At 40.1% G+C, this 16,902-nt stretch overlaps 1 long non-coding RNA gene across 1 annotated transcript; it reads left to right on the plus strand.

The window, feature by feature from the left end:
• The first annotated feature begins 7,270 nt into the window (after positions 1–7,270).
• On the plus strand, positions 7,271–11,119 carry LOC130914897 (uncharacterized). The gene is made up of 5 exons (XR_009063010.1): positions 7,271–7,531; positions 8,083–8,229; positions 9,583–9,684; positions 9,800–9,916; positions 10,054–11,119. It is a non-coding gene; the product is annotated as an uncharacterized LOC130914897 (long non-coding RNA).
• The last annotated feature ends 5,783 nt before the right edge of the window (positions 11,120–16,902 follow it).

Here is a 16,902-nt window from a genome sequence, read left to right on the forward strand (position 1 = left end):
TTTTTGGTAAAAACACAGGTTCTTGTGTTTGGACGAGAAGGAATACTGAATTGCATCCGAGGGACACCATACCCGGCGGCATGGTGGCTGAGTGGTTAGCACGTCTGCCTCACAGTTCTGAGATCAAGGGTTCCTGTGTGGAGTTTGCATGTTCTCCCCGTGCCTGCGTGGGTTTCCTCCGGGAACTCCGGTTTCCTCCCACATCCCAAAAACATGCATGGTAGGCTGATTGAACACTCTAAATTGTCCGTAGGTATGAGTGTGTGCGTGAATGGTTGTATGTCTCCTTGTGCCCTGCGATTGGCTGGCAACCAGTTCAGGGTGTCCCCTGCCTACTGCCCGTAGTTAGCTGGGATAGGCTCCAGCATCTCCACGACCCTCGTGAGGAAAAAAGCGGCATGGAAAATGAATGAATGAATGAATGAACACCATACCCACTGTGAAGCATGGGGGTGGAAACATCATGCTTTGAGGCTGTTTTTCTGCAAAGGGACCAGGATGACTGATCTGTGTAAAGGAAAGAATGAATGGGGCCATGTATCGAGAGATTTTGAGTGAAAATCTCCTTATATCAGCAAGGGCATTGAAGATGAGACATGGCTGGGTCTTTCAGCATGACAATGATCCCAAACGCACAGCCAGGGAAACAAAGGAGTGGCTTCGTAAGAAGCATTTCAAGGTCCTGGAGTGGCTTAGCCAGTCTCCAGATCTCAACCCCATAGAAAATCTGTGGATGGAGTTGAAAGTCCGCGTTGCCCAACGACAGCCCCAAAACATCACTGCTCTACAGGAGATCTGCATGGAGGAATGGGCCAAAATACCAGCAACAGTGTGTGAAAAGCTTGTGAAGAGTTACAGAAAACGCTTGGCCTCCGTTATTGCTAACAAAGGTTCATTAACAAAGTATTGAGATGAACTTTTGGTATTGACCAAATACTTATTTTCCACCATGATTTGCAAATAAATTCTTTAAAAATCAAACAATGTGATTTTCTGTTTTTTTTTTTTCAAATTCTGTCTCTCATGGTTGAGTTTTACCCATGTTGACCCATGTCCATCAATAACACACCCCTCATTCCTTCCACTGAGGTTAAGAGTCTGGGCGTCATCCTCGACATCAAGCTCTCCTTCCGGTCCCATATTTACGACAATACAAGATCAGCCTACTTCCACCTTCGTACAGTGGTATGAAAAAGTATCTGAACCTTTTGGAATTTCTTACATTTCTGCATACAATCACCATCAAATGTTATCTGATCTTTGTCAAAACCACACAGAGGAAAATACAATATCTGCTTTAACTATAACCACCCAAACATTTACAGGTTTTCGTATTTTAATGAGGATTGCATGCAAACAATGACAGAAGGGGGAAAAATAAGTAAGTGAACCCTCTGCCTAAGGAGACTTAAAGAGCAATCGAAACCAATTTTTACCAAACATTTTAAGTCAAGTGTGTGCCCAATCACTGATGAGTGGTTTTAAGCTGCCCTGCCCACTATAAAACACGCACCTGGTAAGAAATGTCTTGATGAGAAGCATTGTCTGATGTGCACCATGGCTCGGTCAAAAGAGCTGCCTGAAGAACTGCGATCAAGGATTGTTGATTTGTATAAAGCTGGGAAACGATACAAAACCATCTCTAAAAGTCTGGATGTTCATCAATTGACAGTAACAGAAGTTGTCTACAAATGGAGTGAGTTTGGCTATTTTGCTTCTCCCCCAAGGAGTGGCCGTCCACCAAAGATGATGCCAAGAGTTCAGAGCAGAATACTCAGAGAGGTAAAAAAAAAAAAAAAAAAAGAACCCTAGAGTGTCTGCTAAACACTTACAGAAATCACTGGCACATTCCAATATCTCTGTGCACACATCAACTATAAGTGTAACCATGGCCCAGATTGGTGCTCATGGGAGGACTCCATGGAGGAAGCCACTGCTGTCCAAAAAAACATTGTTGCTCGTTTAATATTTGCATAAAGGCACTTGGACACTGCACAGAAGTTTTGGCAAAATATTTTGTGGACTGATGAAACCAAAGTTGAATTGTTTGGGAGTAACATACTATTATGTGTGGAGGAAAAATGGAACAGCTCACCAACATCAACACCTCATCCCCACCGTGAAGCATTGTGGAGGGAGCAACATGATTTAGGGCTGTTTTGCTAACTCAGGGCCTGGACAACTTGCAATCATTAATAGAAGAATGAATTCAAAAGTTTATCAGGATGTTTTGCAGGAAAACCTGAGGCTGTCTGCCAGACAGTTGACGCTAAAAAGAGGATGATTGCTGTAACAAGACAATGCTCGAAAACACAGAGTGTAAATCAACTTTAGAGTGGTTTCAGAAGAACAAAATACACATTCTGGAGCGGCCAAGTCAAAGTCCAGACTTGAACCCCATTGAGATGCTGTGGCATGACCTAAAGATAGCGATTCTGCCAGACATCCCAGGAATCGGACTGAACTACAGCAATTTTGTAGAGAAGAGTGTGCCAAGATTAGTCCTGATCGATGTGCCAGACCGATCTGCAGCTACATGATGCATCTGGTTGAAGTTATTGCTGCCAAAGTGGGGGCCACAAAACATTAAATGTGATGGTTCACTTACTTATTTTTCCCCTTCTGTCATTGTTTGCATACTATCGTCATTAAAATATGAAAACCTATCGATGTTTGGGTGGTTTTAGTTAAAGCAGACGCTGTTTTTTCATCTGTGTGATTTTGACAAAGATCAGATCTCATTTGGTGGTGGTTTTATGCAGAATTGTGAGAAATTCCAAAAGGTTCAGATATTTTTTCATACCACTGTATGCCCCCCAGGAAAAAGAAAAGAATGCTTGGAATTGAAACAAAGCAAGAAATAATAAGAAGCCATGATGAGTGTTAGCAATCTTTGTACAAAGTATGAGATCAGCTTGTTTGCACTTCTGTTATGTCTCTAGAAGACTGTAGCCTTTATAGTAAGTGCTTATGTATTTAAATAACATTGTTTTTATATATTTAATGTCTTTCTTCAGATTATTTAGCCTTCAAAATGCCTAATTTTCTCAATGTCTGTTGGATTGGCTCCCATTGACTGTATGTGTATTTGTGTGTTACTGTATTTGACCCAGTGACACGATGAACGCCGGGCCTACTGCGCAGTGCTTATTCAGGCTGCCGCTTCAGACTGTGTGTGGGATTACAAGGCGTGTGCGTGTCTGAGCCCCAGACACACACACTTAAAGCATACGATAACACAGCAGCGGTTATTTTAACACGAGGGTGTGCGTTTCAGCTCCCCGAGCAGATGAGTCCAGGTGGAACAGCAAGAAGACGCTTGAGCGTTGCGTGTGTTTAGACAGCAGCGTATACCTTTAACATCTACGCAATGCCGAGAATGCCGGCCATCCGCGCCGCAGTTGTCGGCCGTAAGGAAGCCGAAGCGGGCGTCTAAAGATTTACACGCGGGGGCTTCAAGGTTCTTTGAGGCCCCAGTGCTGAGGGAAAGTTGAGTGAGGGTTGGAAAAGTCGAGGCGAGTGGGGCGGATAAGGCCCGACGGATCGTTTTGTGTTTAGACCGGGACAGGAAATCGTTCCATCTATGTCATGGTTCTTGCTAAAATGGAATTCGAATTGATTTTTTTTGTAGTGTTAAATAAAAGATTAAGGATGGCAGCAACTGGCAGGGAATTTAAATTCGTAAGCACTGACGAGTTCGGGGGGGGATTAGCACACTCAGCCACACAGTTGCTAACCGTCATATGCTATTGTTTAGCAACAACTGGATTCATTACCTCATTACGTTTCGTCCTTCACACAGCGGCTAGAAACAAAAATGTTGTTTAATCCATCTGTGGGAGCCCATCATAATTTTACGACACTATTCGGGCGTGCGCTGGTCCTCATGGAAAACGCAAAGCTGGTCTTCATTGGAAACATAATCTTCCCTAAGGCAAAACACTACCGCTTTTGTCCACCGGCATCGCTAAAATCGACCAAAAATGAAAAGTTACTAAGTGTTGCTTTGAAAAAAATATATTTAAAAAAAAAAGAAGTGAATTCTTCCTTTTTTGTTTGTTTAGTAAAAAGGGGAAAATCACTTTTTTCCCTTTCTTATTATAAAACAGTAAATATAACAATTTATCTAAACTAATAGAAATTAATAATTTATTTATTATTATTTTATTATTTATTAATAATTTTTAAAATCTTTTTTACACTACCTATTCGTTTTCCTCTATCAGATTTTTTCAATTAAAATGGTAAATAAATATAAAAAAAACAAATGAATAATATACTTAATTGAATTCATATGACATGAATAAACATATGTAATTATGAATGTATAATTTTTATATGAATAAAGATTTTTTTTTAAATACATGAACACTTCGCTTTTTCCTTTTTGTGTTTTTTAGTTAATAAGGATTTCATTCTTTTTTGATTTTATACAAATAATAATCATCACAAAATAAAATTATTACTAAAACCATAACAACTATAAAACAAAATTTTTAAAAAATTCAAATTGTTTTTTTACATTTAAAAAATAAAAATATATTCCGTTTTTTTCTTTTTTTTTAATTAAAATAAATACATGAATTAAAAGGAAAGTTTAACATGAAATCAAATGATATAGAAAATAAAACTACACAATACATTCAATAAAAACTAAATATTTACGGTTTTATTCCCCCCTTTTTAAATTAAAAAAAAAACGTAATATATATATATATATATATATATATATATATATGTATATGTATGTATTTATTTTTTTTATGTAAATATGGCGGAATATTAACTATTAATACGCTTAACAGTCAGGATTTGAACAGTTTTGAAGTCACCAATGTCCAAAAACGATTTATCGACAATCAAAGTAGTTGTCCATTCTTTTCTCTTATCCCTAACACTAGAGCTATCTAAAAAAAAATGAAGCTTTAATAATAAATAAAGCTGTTAAAAAAAAATCTGAAAATTGACAATATATCCCACAAACGATTGCAATCACTCGCGTTTCCTAATGAATTCACCCTGACCGTTTCCAATTATTCTTGGCAATAAAACAGAACGTCTCGTGATAAAAGCGTCACTCTTGCTGTGGGCCCACCCAACCGTTTGTTTATCCTTCGGCAACTGTTGTTTTCCCAGTCACTCTGTCCGGAATGGCCAACAAAATGGTCACAAGTTGGAAATAAAAGTGGAAGCGTCAACGCGACCAATCGCTACGAGCTGTCAATCAAAGCGTGTTTGGACACGGACGCCGTCGCTAGCCCACCCAGCGAGTTAACGCTTAAAAAGTTGGGCCTAGCTTCAAAAGATGCTTAGAAGTGGCAGAAAGTGAAAGAGATGTCAATCACTAAATATTAGTCAAACAATTACTGTAGGGAGGAGAAAGAATTTTTAAAAAGTATAAAAAGACAATATATTCTCCTCTTCGCCTCTTTAAACTCATTTGTTGACTTTGACGGTGCTAGGCGTCCAATCCATTTGAATTTGGAGGGTGTCAGAATGTTAATTCGCTGCCATCCTTCTCTCTTTAAATGGATTGGACGTCTACTAGTGATAAACATTGTTGTCAAAGATTAAAGTACTTTAATTACTGATTACTCCTCAAAAAAGTAATCTAGTTACTTAATTGATTACTTTATTATCAAAGTAACTAAGTTACTTTAGAAGTAATTTATCAGTTACATTTTTCTCCCATTGCTGCTTCAATTTTAGAATGACGACAGAAAAATGTCATCGTGTAATAATGTCACCGATAATTAAATTTAAAAGGGAAGATCTGATTTTTTCCACGTAAGGCATGAGTGCCCAATCCCGGTCCTCGAGAGGTCCTATCCAGCTTGTTTTCCATGTCTCCTTCCTCTAACACACCTGAATCAGCTAATCAGGATCGTTATCAGGCTGCTGCAGAGCTTGATGATGAGTTGATCATTTTGATTCAGGTGTGTTAAAGGAGGGAGACACGGAAAACAAGCTGGATAGGGAATCTCAAGGACCAGGGTTGGGCACCCCTGACATAAGGCATAGGCTTCATAATGATATTGGCGGATCAGAATCGACCTTCAATGCTCCATGACTTCAAGGAGGGGACCATCCCACAATCCGCTTCAGTTATTCGTAGTCGGTCGCAGCAACACATGCAGCCATCCATAGCCGGATTTATGTTGAAAAAGTACGAAAGCTGTACCGCATACAAACAGGAAAGATCTCAGTTGTTCGAGGATTCAAGGCAATTATTATATTTTTCGTTTTTTCACAAGAAATTTTCAATGTAAAAAGCTCTTTGTTGTAAGGCTGCCGCCACATTGTCTAACAGACAAACATCCTTCTTCTACATATTTACGTAAAATGAATGCTAACAGCACGTTTTTGTTTTGCTTTTAACCAAGAATTGAGACTATTTTATGTCCATATCTATTAAGAATTCGGAGATTTAAGCAATTAGTCACAAGAATTTTCACCGGAAAATCTGTTTATATGTGGCGACTGCCACATTGACTTTTCTTAATGCATTGCCAAAATGTATATGATCGGGAAAAATTATCGGGAATGATTGGAATTGAATCGGGAGCCAAAAAAAGCTATCGGATCGGGAAATATCGGGATCGGCAGATACTCAAACTAAAACGATCAGGATCGGATCGGGAGCATAAAAACATGATCGAAACACCCCTAATTTTGAATATTAAATATAATTAATTACCTTAGTTTTATGGCTGGATTGAAACAAAAGCGGCTGCGTGACATCTGTAAACGAGGGTTTCCAGGGTAAAACGGACAAATTAAAAATAGTTCGGGGGCTTAATGCCCCTTGAATCTGCTATGGCAGCATATAGGCATATTGTTCTATCAAATACAACAGTTGTGTTGGCTTAAAATACAGCAGTTTCTTTTAAAGAGGAGTGCAAGAGCAGAAACTGCTTTTTCAGCGTTGTCAGTGTTTTCCGCCATATATAAAATCAGAGGTGAAGACGAAGCTCTAATTGCTAGTACAGGACTGTGTGTGCATGTGTGTGTCCTGTCAGTGCAGATTTACTACATGCTCAGCCTTGAGAAGGTTGACGCTTTAGAGCAGGTGTGTGTGTGTTTATATATGTGTTCCTGTGTGCACCAGGTGAATAGTTCATCAAGTGTTTACCTCCAGGGGAAAGTTAGCTTGTCACGCTGTCAGCAGGCAAGAAAGTGCCACAGTACCATAGTCACAAAATGGAGATCTTGAGCAAGCGTGGGTTCAAACTGTATTGACACATTTCTGGCAGGTTGTTGTGGCCGCACCCGCTAGCAGTTGGGCTGCTTTAAGGTCCTAACATTTCCGAACAGGTCCGAACAAATAACAAAAGGTCCGAACGGCGACATAACAAAAGGTCCGAACGTAGGTCCGAACACTTCCGAACGAAGGTCCGAACACTTCCGAACGAAAAAGACCCGGATGAAGAAAAAGACCCGGATGTAGCAAGCCGGCGCACAGTGACGTGGAGGAGGAGGCTTCGCGTGTCAGCCATGTTTTCCGCCGCAATGAAGAAACAATCGGAGAAAGGTAAGTGAAAATAAAGGCAACAAAACATGCAAGACGAATGGAAAACCGCGAGATAAAACAATGACTATTTAGTTTTCCGCCCTGTTGTCGTGTATGGACGATCGAAACAATCAGATCGCTAAAAACATTCTCTAGTCTCGTATGTTTTCTCCAAGTTCTTCAAAGAGGTCTCGTATATTCATTCATTAATATTGAATCTCACAATTTAAAAAAATAATGCATTAACACATTATATAGTATCGTCTAAGCATACGGTAAAAAGAGACACGTCTTAAAGAATATAATCTCTAGACTCGTATGTGTTTTTCTCCAAGTTCTTTAAGGGGTCTTGTATATTAATTCATTCATCTTCTATATCACAATTTTTAAATAAATGATACATAAACACTTTAGAGTTCATTGTATACATAGTACTATAATTAAAAAGTCAACTTTGGGTGTCCATAAAGTCTAAGCATGTGGTTAAAAAAAGGCACTTCTTAAAATTATTTTTAATATTGGAATGTAAAATTTTACATGAACCTGTCCTGCTCTTTATTTAATTTTTACAGATGACAAAAACATGGAAGCCGAGTAGCTACTGGAAGGACATCTGCTTCAAATATGCCCGGGGCCAATTCCATTTTTCAATTGGTAAACAGCCAGGGTCCAAGAAATGGAAAACGGCTTTCACCGACACCAGCGCACTTTTGTTCCAGGTACATTTGCTTCAAGGTACAAAATAGTCACTAGTTTGTACACCATAATTCAGGGGTGGCCAACCCTGGTCCTCGAGAGCCGCAATCCAGCTTGTTTCCCATGTCTCCCTCCTTTAACACACCTGAATTAAATGATCAGCTCATCTGCAAGCTCTGCAGTTGCCTGATAACAATCCTGATAATTTGGTTCAGGTGTGTTGGAGGAGGGAGACATGGAAAACAAGCTGGATTGCGGCTCTCGAGGACCAGGGTTGCCACCCTGCCATAATTATATGTACATTCCATGGGACAAATGATGATGAAATGATGCTTTTTTATTTTGAGCATGCACAGGAAACAGAAATACTTTATAATTTAACAAATTATTTGTACTCGAAAGGGAGTGGGAAGAAGAAACAACTTATTTTATCCCACCCCGATCACATTGTCCAACATCTTTACTTTGTGGGATACTACTGCCAGACCATATTTTTATACAACAATTTTGACAATGCTTGAATTGATTGTCTAAATTGTTCCAAAGTTTCACTCCACATACAGACACACAAAAACGTTTGTGAGTAGTTCAAAATCTCGGTGACATAAAATCTCCAGAGCCTCGCAAACTATACACACTCTCACGAACCTGAAAAAGGTTTTGTATATTATATGGCAGTAATTTATTATATGCTTTAAATAACATTATAGCTGTATGATAGTTGACAAGATCTTTGATTTTTTTTTTGATTTTTTTTTTATAGTTTTAGAATGAGCAAACAAATGATGAGTGTGATCAAGAATCCGACCTTATGTATAATTCGTGCTGCTTGTTTCTGCAGTATGACTAATGAGTTGATGGTGGATTTATAACGGTTTCCCCACACTTCAATACAATAGGTGAAATATGGGAGCACTAAGGAACAGTACAAAGTGTGGAGTGCACTATCATCAAGATATGACATCACTTCGTTTATTAGTGCGTTTATTAGGTAAATAGTTTTTTCAAGATTTTAGAAAATTGTGGTAATAGTGATATCGGTCTGTCATTTGTGTTTACTGTCATTTTTGTGTATTGGAATTACTTTAGCAATTTTCATTTGGTTTGGGAACAACCCGATCGAAACGATAAATTACAAATATAGGTGAAGGGCGTTGCTATGCTATGTATAACTTTTTTGACAAGAAACATGTCAATACCATGACAGTCGGTGGACAGCTTACTTTTACGCTTCAATGCAGTATTCATCACCTCCTGCTCATTGGTTGCATAAAGATATATTGAATAGTGATTCCTTTTACTTCTTTTATAGTACAGGCCAGGGTCCTGGTCCGGAAAACCAAATAAAACATTTCGATGTCTCTTTCACTCATTAGATACCCCCAGAAGGCTAGAACAAAGGCATGGGTTTCAGCAGGACCATGGAGAGCATCCAGGTAGCTGAGTGGCTCTGCTCCTGGATTGCAGGTGGCAGAAAGGTGCTTGACCACAATTTGCTATCATCTTTATTCAATACAAATCATTGAATAAGAGGGAGTGTATGTCTCCGTGAAAAGTGTTCAATTCAAATTATGTTATCTTTGTCTCTTACAGACTCTACATGACTCACGGCCAAGCAGCCTAAGACCCTGAAGTCAACAGAGTCAGTGAGTGTTTGCCTCACACTTGTCGAAGAGTTTGAGCAAGCACACAACAGGCTGTCTCTTAATGGTATGTGTTATTTCATTTGCAAGCAGTCATGACAATTTATAATGATTTAACCTAAAAAAAACACATGCAAGGAAAATGTAGAATAACTTAATATAAACAACTTTGTATGATATTATGCATGTATGTTTGTCCTGTAGGCTGCTTAGGAGGGATAAGAGGAAGGACAGGGACATGCTGCTGCAAGGCAATGTACTTCCCAAACAGCTGCACCTGGCCAAAGAGCCTCTCCTCCAGTGAACACACTCCCGGCTGCCCCTGTGCAACACGCACATTAAGTCATGACTTTTGAAGAGCCTGAAAACCATGAAGGAGAAGCTTTCCTCCGCCAGCGCACTCTGGCATCCTAGAAGGAACCTGTGTGTTGTACCCTCCACAGTACGGGCCATCTCCTCCGTCCCAGTATCCTTCATTTTATCATCTATTTCTGCACTCTCAGTTTGCCCATTATCCTCCATTTACACATGCTCCTCCAGCGCAGCATCCTCCTCTATTTAACAATGCTCCTCCAGTACAGCAAGCTCTTCACCAATATTTGTGACTTTGTTCGTCACATCCTTTTTGCACACATTCATTTGTACTTTGCTCTCTTTTATTTATATGGATGACTGGAGGAGGAATTTGCAGTAGTAGGTGTCACCAATATTCGTAACTTTATTTGTCACATCCTGTTTGCACACATTCATTTGCACTTCGGTATCTTTTATATTTTATTTTTTAATACTATAATATAATATAATATATATTATGAATATTCATGCAAAAAATAAAAAGAATTGCTGTCCTTACTATGTGGTCATGTTATTATTAACTGTTTTCTCCTTGGTAATTTGTTTTATTCTGAATTTATTTTCATTGAGAAGACATACCTAATAATCATTCAAACATAAAATAATCTTGCAGATAATTAAACTTTTTGAAAAGATGAGAGGATATATTATGTAAGGGCCATCTACATTTACGTATATGTACACACACATTGTTTTGGTCGTACAAGCACTGGTAGGTCTAATGTGCCGCACTGGATCAGTTGGTTGTGAGTTCAAATCCCAAAAGAAACATGACTGTTAAAGTGCCAAAACACCTAGTGATGAATTGACTATAAACATTGTTGAGATGATAAAGCAAGAAAAAATGCAAATAGTGCAGAATTTCCTCTTTTTTTTCTCCTTTTCTTTTTCCCTCTTCCCCCTCTTTTCCCCCTCCTTCCCCCTCGCAGGCAGTCCACTATGCCCCTTTTTTGGCCGAGCGGTTAAGGCGATGGATTAGAAATCCATTGGGGTCTCCCCGCGCAGGTTCGAATCCTGCCAACAACGGGAAGTTTTGCTTTGGGATCAGTCCGACTTAAAAAGATTGATAGGCAGGAACGAAAAATGTCATGAGTATGTTTACATGCAGCTCGCGTTGTATGGTTTCGGTACCGATACGCACTAAAATGACATTGTCGGTATCTTAAATGCTGTGTAATGTGTGCTCTTCTATAACTGCTGGTTGAAACAACAAAGGCAAAAGAAGGAGCCCTTGTCATCCAATCATCGTTCTGCTGTGAATTTCAGTTTAAATGTCCAATCCATTTGAAGAGGGAGGATGGCATTCATTTGCTGCCAGCCCGCCCACTTCAAATGTTTTTGATGTCTACCGCCATTATTGGCAGACAATGAATTAATAGGGTTGGCAACTCCCTGGATAAAAAAAGGACACCTCATTGGTAGAGCCAGCCGGCCTGATGACCCATCAATTATCGACAGCTTAATCCGGGGTCAGGTTGCGGGAGCAGCAACTTTGGCAGGGAAGCCAAGACTTCCCTCTCCCCAGCCACTTCAACCAGCTCCTCGGGCGGGATCTCAAGGCGTTTCCCAGGCCAACTGAGAGACGTAGTCTCTCCAGCGTGTCCTGGGTCGTCCCTGGGGCCTCCTGTCGGTGGGACATGCCCAGAACACCTCTCCAAGGAGGTGTTCAGGAGGCATCCGAACCAGATGTCCGAGCCACCTCAGCTGGTTCCTCTAAACGCGGCGGAGAAGCAGCTCGACCCTGAGTCCCTCCCAGATAACTGAACTTCTCACTTTATCTCCAAAGGGTAATTCCCACCGGCTGCGGCAAGAGCTCCGTTCACGATGTCTTAGGTATTCATAAGCATACTAATCAATATGACAATTCCCACCTCTTGCAGAATCATCTACGACATGCCGCTGGTAATCATAGGCTTGACGCAGAAGTCTGTTTTCCAGATGGCGTAGCCGAACCGCATGAAGTTACAACAATACGTTCTTGAAAGTAGGCCTGAACGATATTGGAAAAAACTATTGTTGCGATTTTTTGGGGATTTGCGATATATTGCGCTATTATCTTGCGATATTTAAAAAATAATATATATATATATATATATATATATATATATTTTTTTTTTTTTTTTTTTTTTTTTTTAAGAATTTTTCACTAGTTGACTTGAATAGCTGTTTGGAAAGACTTTGGATGACTCACCATCACAAGAGTGTACAGTGATCTCTCGTTTTTCGCGGTTAATGGGGACAAGAACCCGCCGCGATAAGTGAAAAACCGTGAAGTAGCGCACCCCCCCAATTGTTTTTTTTTTTTTTTGTGTGTGTGTTTTTTGTGCTCAATGTATTTATTCCAATTTAGCATTGGAAAGAGATACATATAAAACATGTTTTTTCTCACTTTTTCCCCCAAAGTGATTTAAAAAATGTATATGAATAAATGATTTTTAAGCACTTCAAATGTCATAATTATTATCAGTTTTAAACATAACTGTCCAACCAAATCATTTCTGAACAAGAATAAAGTACTGTAGTAGAAAAATGCTTGGCTTTATTAAATGCTTCTGTTTATCTACCTTAACTGTGACTCTTGGAGTGATATGTAGAAATTTCAAACTCCGCATGATCACTTCTGGCATTTATTTTATATGCCTCAAACGTCTCCACACAGACACACATTCATTCCAGGGAGGCTTCCTTGCAGAAACTGTTTTACAAGTTAAACGATGATTGACATATTGCTCCGCTTTGAAGTCCGGTTCTTTGGCAAGATCAAAGACAACGAGCATCGTTAACTTGAAGAAGCAAGTGCTGCAGTGACTGAGAGGAACAAAGGGCTGTGAGGCTGTGAGCAGAGCAGAAAAGCAAGGCGTTTGTGGATTAAAAAAAAAAAAAAAAAACTGTCGCACGTGCTTGCGATGGGACTATCGTGTACGCGCACATCGCGATGGCGATGTTTAAACGATACATCGTTCAGACTTACTTGAAAGGATATTTAGCACTGATACAAAATGAAACTACCAGTTTCCTTTCAAAATAAAGCACTTTTGTCAACAAGAGTCACCGTTTTATATTTACTTCGAGGTGAAATGTTCTGTAAAGCTATTTTATTTTCTATACTTTTCATTATCATGAATATTTATTTTTTTCATTAGCTTCATGCAGAAAAAAGACACACTCATTCGTTAATTTATATTTTGTGTCGTGATAAAACAAAAAACAAATGTTGCACTTATTACCCATCGTTTATTCTCAAGTGTCTAACATTGAGACTTACATTGTACATACATATTGTGATGAATATGTGCATTTTCGTGAGAGCCCTTGTGATTTCCTTCTGATTGTCGCAGACATGCGTAGCGCAACCGCAACCAGTAGAAATTGACTTGCGAGGTTTTCGTACCTGTCACGCAACCATGTCGCAACCGCAGGCGGTGTTAATTCCAGGTAAGGGAGAGCCGGACACCCTGCGGAAGAAACTAATTTCGGCCGCTTGTGTTATGGTCGGATCAAGATAAGCCGGGGACCCAGTTGCAGAGGTGGTTCAGATTCTCAGTCTCAAACAAAAATTCACCATAAAGGGAAAACCGCACTGCAGAAGGAGTACTCGGGGAAGCGTGGTCTTCTCAGGAGTGAAGCCACCAAGTGCTAGTCCTGGAATAATCTGGAAATTGGTGCATGTTTTGCCTCGGCTTAAAAAGCATCTACTAATGAGCCACAAGTGTTACTGGTTAGCCTCACTACTGAGGAACCAGGTCCCTCTCGCACCCTTGCAGCCTGCAGACTGGGAGAAAGGCATCAATGCTGAACGTAAGGAAGGATCACAACAGCTTTCATCCGGGATCTTGTTCTTTCGGTCAAGACCCACAGCTTGTAACCATAGGTAAGGGTAGAGACTGGTAGATCGACTGGTAAATCAAGAGCTTTGCCTTTCGGCACAGCTCCTTCTCCACCACAACGGACAGAGTCTGCATCAGTGCAGACGCTGCACCAATCCGCCTGTCGATCTCCCACTCCCTCATACCCTCACTCATCAACAAGACCCTAAGATACTTGAAATCCTCCACTTGGGGCTGGATCTCATCCCCAAACCAGAGAGGTCATGCCATCCTTTTCTTACTGAGGTCAATGGTCTTGGGTTTGGAAGTGTTAATCTTCATCCAAACTGCTTAACACTCGGCTGCGAACTACTCCAGTAAGAGTTCAAGATCACGCCTGATGAAGCCAAGAGCACCACATCATCTGCAAAAAGCAGAGATGAAATGCTAAGGCCTCCAAACCAGACCCCCTCCATGCAGAGATGAAATGCTAAGGCCTCCAAACCAGACCCTCTCAACATTTCGGTCGCACCTAGAAATTCTGTCCATAAAAGTTATGAACAGAATCGGTGACAAAGGGCAACCTTGGCAGAGTCCAACTCTCACTGGGAATGAGTCCGACTGACTGCCAGCAATGCGGACCAAACTCTGGCACCGGTCGTACAGGGAGCGAACAGCCCTTACCAGGGTGTTTGGTATCCTACCCTATATTCTCAAAGCACCCCCCACAGGACTCCCTGAGGGACATGGTTGAACGCCTTCTCCAAATCCACAAAACACATAAAGACCAGTTGGTCGAACTCCCATGCACCCTCAAGAACCCTGCCGAGAGTGTACAGCCGATCCACAGGACGAAAACCACACCATTCCTCCTGAATCCGAGATTCACACCCTGTTCTTAAAAAGGGAGACCACCAGTCCGGTCTGCCAATCCAGAGGCACTGTCCTCGATGTCCACGCGATTTTGTAGAGGCGCATCATCATAGACGTATACTTAAATAGATTTTTTTCCCCATAAGGTCTGATGTCGAGTCTTGTCACAATATTAATAAAACATTATGTTGTTGTTTTTTACCTGTTTTTTTTTTTTTCTAATTTTTTAAAAAATTTTATTTTTTTTAAATGCTGTTTTCCTTTATGGATTGGATGAAGCGAGCAGGCACTTAAAAAACGAAATGATTTTGTATTTAACTCATTCACTCCCAGCCATTTTCACCGGAGCAAGGCCCTTCGCTCCCGGCCGCTTTACTGGAATTTGACTTATTTTGCAAGGCCAACAGAAAATTCTGTTCTGTTGCTATATAAACATGGAACCCACCAAAAGAAAGATTAGACTCTCTTCTTTCAGCAGAAAAAAAGTTTGTTCATATCTTTCTCCATTCTTTAGAAATCAGCATTAGAAAATAGCTTAGTTTGAGCAATTTTCCAATTTCTGATGAAAAAAACGGAGAAATTGAGCTTTTTGTGAAAGCATACATTTCAAACATAACTTTGACTTTACTATTTTTTGCTTTAGTTACATCCCAAACATCTGAATAATGTTTTCCTTTTACAAAATAACAGAAACAACAAGACAAATAGAGGTTTTGATGGCAAAGTAATAATTTATCTACACATAACTAACTGAAAGATGACGCCATTGTGGCCGCGACAGCCGGTTAAACTTTTCCCTCATCGCCGCCTGTTTCAAAACGGTGAATTTTTTTGAGTTTCTGCGGGCTCTGCTCGCGAGCAGCACGGACTCAACGTCATATAGTGGTCCCGGTCGTTCTGCTCGGTCGTCCAGCGCCTGGCATCCAGGGCGTCCTACCGGTTGTTCTGCTCGGTCGCCTGGCTTCCATTCGGTCGTCTTCCCCTGGCGCCCCGGCTTTGCAGCTTGGCCGTTCGTTGCTATTGAATAAGGTTGCGGGTCTTACCAAATGCGCTACTGCCCTCCAGTGGCCAGTTTTATTGCTTTAAAATGGATTTTCAGCTTTGTGCTTTGGAGCTAAATTGATTTACAACCCAGAGATATCTCTTTTGGGGGAAAAAAAACCAAAACGTAAAAGACCTATAAATACGTCTTTGGGACACTGAAACAATTAAAAATAGAACATATTTATACATTTTTGGGAGCAAGTTAGTTAATTATAGTGATTATTCTATTTTTGCATGAATCTAAATTTAAATCAAATCAGACAATTGAACAGAATTCAAATTGCTGCACTTCAAATTTCAATATTCAAAATGGCAAGTTCAACATTCAAAATCAAGTGTCGAACAATTTAGGTTGTCCAGTAATTGTCCTCCCAGAATCCCAAGGGTTTGTGGTGTAAAACGCAAACCGCTCAGTTCAGTCCATCCAAAAGAAAAGTAATAATCGAACTCCTACCGCACCATTGGTTGTGACGGAAACTTGTTGTTCAGGAGGGAAAATCCAGCTTTTGGGTTGGCTCGCCACTCGGCTTTTACCGAGAATCCTGTTGTCCTTCTTGTCGTCGTCGTCGCTTTTCAATCCGGTTGTCTGAGTTTCGTAAGAAACTCAGTGGCTTTTCCCAAGGGGGGAAAACCCTGTCCTGTTATCAGGCCAAAAATTAAATTTTAGACATTTGCGCAACAAAAACAATTGTTTTAACTCAATCTAGCTGTTCGGAAGGCCGCATTTTGAGACCTAAAATGGCGGCTCGAACGTAGCCGTTAGTCGACCACTTTTTGGCAGATTTCTCACTTTACATTGATTTAAGTCACAAAATAAAATACATCATTACTTTAAAATTATAATAAAATACCAACAGTGAAACTTACATCCAATATAAGTCTCCGTTTTTTCGTATAAGTAGTGGCAGCTGAATGTGCCCATTGTTAAATAGCTCCGCTAAAACTATCTTCTCAAAATAAGCATTTTTACTAAAGA

The sequence above is a fragment of the Corythoichthys intestinalis genome, chromosome 4 (assembly GCF_030265065.1).
Source record: "Corythoichthys intestinalis isolate RoL2023-P3 chromosome 4, ASM3026506v1, whole genome shotgun sequence".
Taxonomy (NCBI): Eukaryota; Metazoa; Chordata; class Actinopteri; order Syngnathiformes; family Syngnathidae; genus Corythoichthys; species Corythoichthys intestinalis.